A 10,450-nucleotide genomic window follows, 5' to 3' on the forward strand; every position below is an offset into this window, starting at 1 on the left:
AAAAGAAACTCAGGCCCAGATTAAATAACAATGCAAGAGAATTCAGGGCCTAAATAGGTCATTTAACGGAATCAAACAAACTGGGCTAAATATAAATCTCATTTAACACATAAGCAGAGGCCCAACAGCTAGAAAGAAAGAAACAGGCCCAAAAACTAAACATACCCAACAGCAGTTTATACCTAATAGAGTGATATACTCCACATATACTAAATATACCAACTTATATACACTTGGGTGTATATAGAATTGATTAAACTTTGTATATATGAGTATATCTCTTGATATACCACAAAGAATCAATCATACAAAGAGCAAACAGCAAGAAGAAACATGATAAGACCTTAAATGTTTGAGGCAAAGTCAAGCAGAATCAAGATGAGGACAATATACGAGACAAACACCAACAGCATACATGATATACATAGACTTCACTTATTTTTAAACACTCAGAGGGTCCCATAGGACATGGATTCTTAGGAGGGAACCCCAGTAACCTAGAATCGGGGAATTGAACTGAGTTAGCTAGAAACTCCAAGTTGTATTCCCTTCATCCTTGGTCCTAGGTAAGTCACACTCATAATTGTCCATATACTAAGTGACATCCTCTCTCAATTTAGACTTTCAATATCTAGATTCATATGTCCAAACTTCAAACTGTGCCAAGGTCTAGATAGTTCACATGGAGAAAGAAGTAAAGAAGACAATGCCCATGTGGTCCTCATGGCTATTTTTGGGATGATGACGATGAGAGAGAAAGAGGTTGGGCCACGGCGGTGCTAGGGTTTGAGAGGAAAACCCTCTCTTCAACCCTTAAGGCGTCGTTAGGTTGCTGAAACGCAAAAAATGAAGAGGGTGTAGCCCCTCTTAACGTTGCATCGGGCCGGGTCGTTTCTTAATGGACTGGGCCTGGTTAGGTTTTAAGACAAAATAAGTGGGCCTGCATATATGTGTATGTATATAAGCTTATATATGTATACATGTATACTCGCATATATATATGTGTATATCTATGAAAGTAATTCGACACTAATTTAATAAATAACCACAATTAATAAAGTCAATCAATTGGCCACTCCAAAAGTGGTCAAAACATAAGTAATTAACCAATTAAGCCATTAGTAATTATGATCTAAAATTGCAAACGTAGCCTTAATTGACTTTGTCCTATCAAATATGTTATTTCAATTATGGCCACATTTGGCTCAATTAAAAAATAATTAGGTGTTAATGACCGCGATTACTTCAACCATGAGTTTGGTTGTTTCAACTACGGCTAGAGTTAAACTAATCAAACAATTAAGGGCTATTTTTGCAATAATGACTTCAACTGACTTAAACCATGGAAATTGACTTTCAATTAAGGCCATAATTAAACAAAAATTGATTATTTAAATTTTAGCCACTATTAATTACATAATAAACAATTTTATGGAATTAACCACAATTAAACACTCAATTAATTATGATAAATTCAAATAAATTGATTATGCAAAATTAATAATTGAGGGGTAAAATTATTAATTCATTTAATTAACTAGGTTCCTTGGATTAAACAGAATAAAAATACTTGCTAATTGATTGCTAATAATTTAAACAATCAAATAAATAATTTTTTTAAATTTTTCCCTTGGTTAAATTTAGCAAATATCATAATTATTGCCAAAAAAATATGTAAATTAATTCCCAAATGATTCATAGCATTATAGAAGATATTTTTCCCAATATAATGGCAAAAAATATTATTTAAATAATTTTATAAAATCATTTTGACTTTTAAAAAATACATATTTCACTCCGTTTAATATCCAAGGACTCTGGGTAATTAAAATAAATTATGGGAGGTCAAAAATTAGGTGTCAACAATCACAAATCAATTTGAATACTGATACAGCAGTTTATCATCTCCAAAATTACTTTGGTAAGGTAAATTTACCTACAGAAAAGTGGATAAAATATACTGTTTAAGGGAAAAATCAGTTGTTTAAGGGAAAAATCAACTAAGATCTAAAAACTATATTTAAGGGAGAAATCAATGTTTTCTTAATTCGAAACTTAATGGGTTAGACTATATATGCAGTTTTGTATATTTATTCAACGATTAGCGAAATTATTATTCTCGTTAATATTATTAATATTTAATATTTATACAGTCGACAACATACCTCGCCCTCAGATTTATTGTGATACACATGAAGTTCACTTGCCGACAACATACCTCGCCCTCAGATTTATCGTGATACATATGAAGTTCACTTGGATAAGTTTTGTTTAAACAAAAAAAAGAAGGAAAGAGATGATATACAGCCTTTGATTTTTTTGGCACATAGCAATTAAATACCATCTGGTCCAGTTCTTTAGACGGCAACATCACATGTTTCTTCCCAATTTTCCGATAAAAGAATATCAACTGGAAAAAAAAACAAGAAATATGAGAATTCATTGCCAATTATAGATTTTTAGCTATGTACTTACACAATTAGAGCAATAAAAAACAAATCATTAAAATTTCAAAAATCCCGTGACTTCTACAAGAACTACAACATAAATTATTAATTAAAAGAAATAAAGAAAGATTGAACGGAAGATCATGTTCTGTAACGAGCCTTCCAGTCATTATGGGAAATGTAGGATCACCCCACTAAATATAACCTTTCCAAGGGTAGAACGAGCCAGTAGAAACTAAATCGTGTGAGCTTATGAGCTAAAATTGTACTTTTTTGTGGTTGTTGCTTGATTGTCTTGAGCCCGTCGGGGGGTGACATAGAAAAATAGAACTCCGTTGGGAATTTTGAGGCCACGGGTGGATTCGTAGGGCGTCTTTATGTATATATACATATTTGTTTTGTGTTTTTGAGGCCTCGGATGAAATGTTGGGTGATAAGGGGAAAAACTGTGCAAAAGTTGAGCTCACTGCCCAAAATGGACCGCTGCGCCGGTGGGAGTACCACTGCGGCGATATCGCTGTAGCGGTGGGTGGACCACTTCTAGCGGCCTGCCATTTGTCTAGTGGCTGCTGTGGCGGATGATTGACCGCTGTAAGTCGACCACCATAGCGGTGAGCCGACCGCCATAGCGGTAAGCGAATTTCCTTTAGGTAGCAGTCACTTGGCCGCTATAGCAGGACCGCTGGAAAGGCGTGATGACTGCTGTAGCGGTCGACGGAAAATAGTAGCCGGGGTTTTTTATACTTAGTCTTATATTCTCTATTCACAAAATACCAACACACTTCCCAACAAGCACCTAGGGTGAATTTCCAAGCTAGGGCAAGAAACCTTGAGAGGTAAGTTTCATTGATTTCCATTCTATCATTCCATTCTCCTTCATTATTGTTATTCCCTTCATGGGTCTTTAATGGTGAAATTGAAATAGAAACCCTAGAATGTTGATAAACCTTCTAAACTTGATGGGTTATGGGTATTATCGCTTAGTTATCATCTAAATGCTTTGGTTAGTTTATCTTATCATGAATTAAACATTTAGGGTCATTAAACTAAGTGATTGGAGACCTAGGGTTCTATAAAAATGGCGTCTTTATCCTAAAAACTGCTTGTAGTGGGAATATTGATAGAATGTTGTTATAAAGCGATGTTTAATGATTACTAAAGGCCTTGATAGGTTGTTTATCACCTAGAAGCTTATCCACCCCTTGGAATGGGGTAAGGGGAAGGGTATTCTTGTATTGACAATTGTGATTTGACTATTATGACTCATTGAGCCTTCTATTTCTAGACTTTGAGCGTTTTGAGGCGTTAAGGAAAGGAAAGGCTGTAGCAGAGTGACTTGCGTTGTTCCAGCTCTACATTGAGGTAGGTTACGGTCTACTTGAGTTAGACTTTGGTTAGTTGATTGTATGTTTGTAAATTCTTTAGGAGAAAGCATGTCTAGTTTTCATGCATGATATTGTGTGGCTAAACTCCTATGTGAATGTGATTGAGTGATTGTGTAGGCTTCGTGCCACTATTCCTGTGTGTTAAATCTGCAGTGGATGTATTGTGATGAGAAGCTAATATGATCTTCTCGACGGTATTGTGACATGAAATGATGATTTGGGTATTGATAATGAGAAGGTAAGAAACACTGTTCGGTTAAGAGGTATGGAAAGACACTCATGTGACCTAAATTATGAACTCGTGGTCCGAGGTTAGTTCTGAAAATGAGAGGTACATTGATATGTCCCGCGTCCGAGGTTCGTTCCGGAGTGGAGGTTTGCGCTTGGGTCCGAGAAATATTTCGGAACGAGTGGTACATGGATACTATGGGTCCCCTGCAGGTCATGACTACTGAGCAATGACATCAGTTAGCATGCGTGTACAGTGAGTGTGGTCATTGTGGTAAACTTATTTCCGTTGTGGCTTACGTGATTGTGATTCTTGGAATTCTTGGTGATTTGATTGTGATTATCCTAGGTTGACTTACAGTGATTATATTGATAATCATGTCTGTTGATTGGCTTGTTTATTCTATTGATTTTATGAAATATGCATGATACTAATTTTAGTCGGCCTATGATATCTACCGGTACATAGTGTTTGTCTTGATATACCTCATCGCGCATTTTTTCTTTTGAGTGCAGATTGTGATACGGAGACTGCTACTCGCCCTCACATCTAGTGTGGAGGACGTTTGCTGACAGATTTTAGGGTGAGCTTCTTCCCATGCCAGGCCGCCCGAAGATCTTCTTGCTATGATGTCTTTTCATACTCTGGACATTATGGTTATTTATTTGTCAGACTTTATTCCTTAGACATGTTTTAGATTAGAGTCTTGTACGATGACTTTCGGATTTTGGGGATTTTGTAATAGTTAGAACTTCCGCACTTATTTCAGTATTTTATGGCATGACTTATTTTGTTCATTTGATGTTTGAATGAGTAATAACTGATTAGCTTGGTTAATATAAAATTGAATTTGAATGGATAGATATCTTATGTGTTGGTTCGCCCACTAGGATTTAGTTGGGTGTCAGTCATGGCGGGTTAGGTCGTGACAGAGTTGGTATCAGAGCTTTAGGTTCGTCGATCTCGTCGTACAAGGACATGTCTAGTAGAGTCTTGTGGATCGGTACGGAGACGTCTGTACTTATCTTCGAGAGGCTACCGAGCACTAGGAAAACTCCCTTTTCTTTCTTTCTTTCTTTCGTGCTACTTGATTCCAATTGATATCTGCTGATTCAAATTGGTATCTGACTATCCTTCATTCCCTCGCATATGGCGAGAACATGCGCGATGGCGAGCGCTAAAGGTAGAGGTGGAAAGAGAGCGCGAGAAGGGCGGCCCCCGGCTGGGTGGCGTCCGGTGGTTGACCCCCGTGCCTCCAATGGTTCCTAACGAGGCGCGCGGGAGATGCGGCCGCACCGGCCCGGCCCCGGCCGAAGTACCGGGGTTCCGCCGGGAGCTACGGTCGTCGGGTATACCGTACGCTATGGCACAAGTGCCGAATTGGTTGCATGGGTTAGCACGGGCCGAGCTATACGGCCGGTCCAGCAGTAGGGGCGCGGGAGTAGCCGCCCCGGTCCGGACGAGCACAGCTCCGGGGTTCGAGATACGGCATGGTGGCGCCTCGCTTGGAGGAAGTTTCGGGTTTTAAGGCCTTTCCGAGGCCAATTGCAGGGTCGGTGATGACTAGCGAGGAACATGATCTGTTTTGGAGGTTCACTAAAATGAAGCCTCCTGTGTTCTATGGTACTGAGTCAGAGGACGCATATGAGTTCATCATCGATTGTTACGAGAGGCTCCATAAGATGGGGGCCGTGGATAAGTACGGGGTAGAGTTTGTGACCTTCCAGTTCTTAGGTGATGCCAAGCTTTGGTGGAGGGCTTATGTGGAGTGTAGGCCAACTGGGTCTCCTCCGTTGACTTGGGTTCAGTTTTACTCTTGTATTTTCGGATAAGTACGTTCGCGTACTCTGAGAGACCGAAGAAAGGATAAGTTCGCCACTATTGATCAAGGGAACTCGTTGATTACTGTGTATGAGTCCCGTTTTCACTCTTTATCCCGTTATGCTCTTCAGTTGCTGCCCACTGAGGGGGAGAGGATATGGCGGTTCGTGAAGGGGTTGAACACTGGGCTTCAGTTATCGGCTCTTCAGCTTGTAGCCACTGGGCTTCATTCCAGGAGATAGTGGAGCATGTCCGTACTGTTGAGGGTATTAGGCAGGAGAGTCATGCGAAGCATGTAGAGAAGAAGGCCCGTAGGGGTGGGATGTTCAGCAACTCCTTCTCGAGGGTCGAGTTAGCACGTATATTCGGGGCGTCGGTTCGATCCGCGATGCGGTGTCGCTAGGGGCCCATCGGGGGCAAATTATCGGGCTTCGGTCGGCATGGAGGCTACACTTTGCTTTTCATCTTCATTCGGCGCCTACGCCGTGCTTGCTTCGAGTGTGGAGAGATAGGGCATCTCAAGAGGTATTGCCCCAGACTTAGACAGAGTGGGCAGGGGACTCAGTATCAGGCTCCCCGAGCTCCGTTTGCACCCGATCGAGGAGGTAAGGATCGCGCACCGGCAGGGAGGGGTGGCCACACCGCGAGTAGGGGTGGTGCCCAGCCTAACCGAGGTGGTCCTCGGGGCGGTAGAGCGGACGGACAGCCCGAAGGGCGGGGCCTAGACGGTAATGGTAATCGCGGTGGTTCACGAGCGATGGGAGAGCGTGGTCATTTGTACGCTTTCCGAGTAGACCGGGTCGACGCCTCTGATGCAGTTATCAGAAGTACTATCTCAGTTTATGACCGGATGGCTTCTGTTTCATTTGATTCGGGCTCTACTTTTTCTTATGTATCTACCTATTTTGCTGTGGGTCTGGATATGGTGTGTGATACCCTTGGTGCCCTTATTTATGTATCTACTCCTATTGGGGACTCTATGGTGGTGGATAGCGTCTACCCTTCGTGTGCGATTACTTTTATGGGGTATAGTACTTGGGCGGATTTGATGATCTTAGACATGGTAGATTTCGATGTTATATTGGGTATGAGTTGGTTGTCCCCGCATTATGCTATACTAGATTGCCATTCTAAGATTATTACACTAGCCATGCCCGGGGCACCTAGACTCGAGTGGAAGGGTAACCTTAGTCCCCTCTCTAAGAAAGTAATAGCCTTTGTTCGTTCTAGGAAGCTAGTAGAGAAGGGTTGTTTAGCTTATATGGCACATATCTATGACACCAATGCAGATACTCCATCTCTTGATTCGGTTCCAGTGGTACGCGAGTTTGCGGATGTGTTCCCCGCGGACTTGCCTGGTATGCCACCGGATCGTGACATTGACTTCAGGATTGATTTAGACCCAGGGACTCGTCCTATCTCTATCCCACCTTATAGGATGGCGCCAGCAGAACTCAGGGAGTTGAAAGAACAGTTGCAAGATCTTCTGAGTAAGGGGTTTATTCGCTTGAGTGCCTCTCCATGGGTGCTCCTGTGTTGTTTGTTAAGGAAAAGGATGGGTCTATACGCATATGTATTGATTACCGCCAACTGAATAAGGTAACTATCCGAAACAAGTATCCCATTCCCCGTATTGATGACTTGTTTGATCAGTTATAGGGAGCTTCTGTGTTCTCTAAAATCGATTTAAGGTCAGGGTACCATCAGTTGAAGATTCGGGCAGAGGATGTTCCTAAAATCGCTTTTCGGACCAGGTATGGGCACTATGAGTTCTTGGTTATGTCTTTTGGGCTTACAAACACCCCAGCTGCGTTCATGGATTTGATGAACATTGTATTTAAGCCCTATTTAGACTCATTCGTGATAGTGTTCATTGATGATATCCTGGTGTACTCTAGGAGTAAGGAAGAGCATGAGAAACATTTGAGAATTGCTCTTGGGGTATTGCGAGAGAAGGAGTTGTATGCTAAATTCTCCAAGTGTGAATTCTGGTTGTCTTCTGTGTCTTTCTTGGGGCATGTTATTTCGAAAGAGGGTATTATGGTGGATCCTCAGAAAATTCAGGCAGTCAGGGAATGGGCTAGGCCCACATCAGTGATCGAGATTCGTAGTTTTGTGGGTCTGGCTAGCTACTATCGTCGGTTTGTGAAGGGGTTTGCCTCTATTTCTTCTCATTTGACCCGTTTGACTCAGAAAGAGGTACCGTTTCAGTGGTCCGACGAGTGTGAGGAGAGCTTTCAAAAGCTCAAGACATTGTTGACTACAACACCGATTCTAGCATTGCCCATGGAGGGCAAGGATTTTGTTGTTTATTGTGATGCTTCACGTTCTGGTTTGGGTACTGTTTTGATGCAGGAAAAGAAGGTGATTGCTTATGCTTCTCGGTAGTTGAAAGTGCATGAGAAGAACTATCCTACTCATGATCTAGAGTTGGCAGCGGTGGTGTTTGCATTGAAAATCTGGAGGCACTACTTGTATGGTGTCCATTGTGAGGTGTACACAGACCATCGTAGTTTGCAGCATGTGTTCACTCAGAAGGATCTAAACTCTAGACAACGGAGATGGATGGAACTGCTGAAAGACTATGATATCACCATTCTGTATCACTTTGGTAAGGCAAATGTAGTAGCTGACACATTAAGCAGAAAGTCGATAGTATGGGGAGTCAGGCTTGTTTGATTTCTTCGGAGCGTCCGTTGGCTAGAGAGGTTCAGACTCTGGCTAACAGTTTTATGAGGCTGGATATTTCTAACACAGGCAAGGTGTTGGCTTGTGTTGAGGCTCGGTCGTCATTTTTAGAGCAGATTAAGGCTAAGCAGTTTGAGGATGCTAAGTTGTGTAAAATACGTGATAAAGTGTTGCGTGGTGAGGCCAAAGAGGTCGTGATTGATGAGGAGGGCGTGCTGCGAATCAAAGGGCGAGTATGTGTGCCACGTGTGGGTGACTTGATCAAGACCATTCTGACAAAAGCTCATAGTTCGAGGTATTCTATCCATCCTGGTGCCACTAAGATGTATCGTGATTTGAGGCAACATTACTGGTGGACTGGGATGAAGCGTGATATAGTAGAATTCATTGCTCAGTGTCTGAATTGCCAATAGGTGAAGTATGAACATCAGAAACCTAGGGGTACACTGCAGAGGATGCCTATTCCAGAGTGGAAGTGGAAAAGGATAGCCATGGATTTTATGGTGGGTCTTCCGAAGATGCTAGGGAAGTTTGACTCTATCTGGGTTATTGTTGATAGGTTGACTAAGTCTGCCCACTTTATTCCGGTGAAGATAACTTATGATGCGGAGAAATTGGCTAAAGTCTACATTCGTGAGGTGCTTAGACTTCATAGGGTTCCTATCTTTATCGTGTCCGACAGGGGCATCACGTTTACATTCAGGTTTTGGGAGTGTTTGCACGAGGAGTTGGGTACGAAGTTAGATCTTAGCACAACCTTCCACCCTCAGACTGATGGGCAGTCTGAGCGGACTATTCAGGTTCTTGAGGATATGCTTCGTGCGTGTGTGATAGATTTCGGTGGGCATTGGGATCAATTCTTGCCTTTGGCCGAATTTGCCTACAATAATAGCTATCACTCGAGTATTGATATGGCCCCATTTGAGGCGTTGTATGGAAGGAGGTGTAGGTCTCCTATTGGATGGTTTGATGAGTTCGAGGTGAGGCCGTGGGGTACCGACCTTCTGAGAGAGTCCCTAGAGAAGGTGAAGGTGATTCAAGCCAAGCTTCTGGCAGTGCAGAGTAGGTAGAAGAAGTATGCGGACCGCAAGGTCCGAGATCTTGAGTTTGAGGAAGGAGAGCAAGTATTGTTGAAGGTCTCACCCATGAAGGGTGTGATGAGGTTTGGAAAGAAGGGCAAACTTAGCCCGAGGTACATTGGGCCGTTTGAGATCCTCAAGCGTGTGGGGGAAGTGGCTTACAAGTTGGCTTTACCTCCCGATTTATCAGGCGTTCATCCGGTATTTCATGTTTCAATATTGAAGAGGTACCATAGCGATGGTTCTTACATAATCCGTTGGGATTCGATGTTGCTAGATGAGAATTTGTCGTATGAGGAGCAGCCCGTTGCTATCTTAGACAGGGATGTTCGCAAGTTGAGGTCTAAGGAAATAGCCTCTATGAAGGTTCAGTGGAAGAATCATCCGGTAGAAGAAGCTACTTGGGAAACTGAATCTGATATGCGTAGCAAATACCCTCGCCCTTTTCGCTGAGATAGGTAACTCCTCCCTAGATTTCTTATCCTTGTCCGTTCGGGGACGATCGGTGTTTTAATTGGTATCTAGTGCAATGACCCTTCCAGTCGTTATGGGAAATGTAGGATCACCCCACTAAACATAACCTTTTCAAGGGTAGAACGAGCCAGTAGAAACTAAATCATGTGAGCTTATGAGCTGAAATTGTACTTGTTTGTGGTTGTTGCTTGATTGTCTTGAGTCGGTCGAGGGTTGACGTAGAAAAATAGAACTTCGTTGGAAATTTCGAGGCCACGGGTGGATTCGTAGGGCGTCTTTATGTATATGTACATGTTTGTTTTGTGTTTTTGAGGCCTCGGATGAAAT

General features: G+C 42.4%; 1 pseudogene; it reads left to right on the forward strand.

Moving 5' to 3' along the window:
* Positions 1 to 6,039: 6,039 nt before the first annotated feature.
* On the forward strand, positions 6,040 to 10,102 carry LOC132061508 (uncharacterized; annotated as a pseudogene).
* The last annotated feature ends 348 nt before the right edge of the window (positions 10,103 to 10,450 follow it).

The sequence above is a fragment of the Lycium ferocissimum genome, chromosome 6, assembly GCF_029784015.1.
Source record: "Lycium ferocissimum isolate CSIRO_LF1 chromosome 6, AGI_CSIRO_Lferr_CH_V1, whole genome shotgun sequence".
Taxonomy (NCBI): Eukaryota; Viridiplantae; Streptophyta; class Magnoliopsida; order Solanales; family Solanaceae; genus Lycium; species Lycium ferocissimum.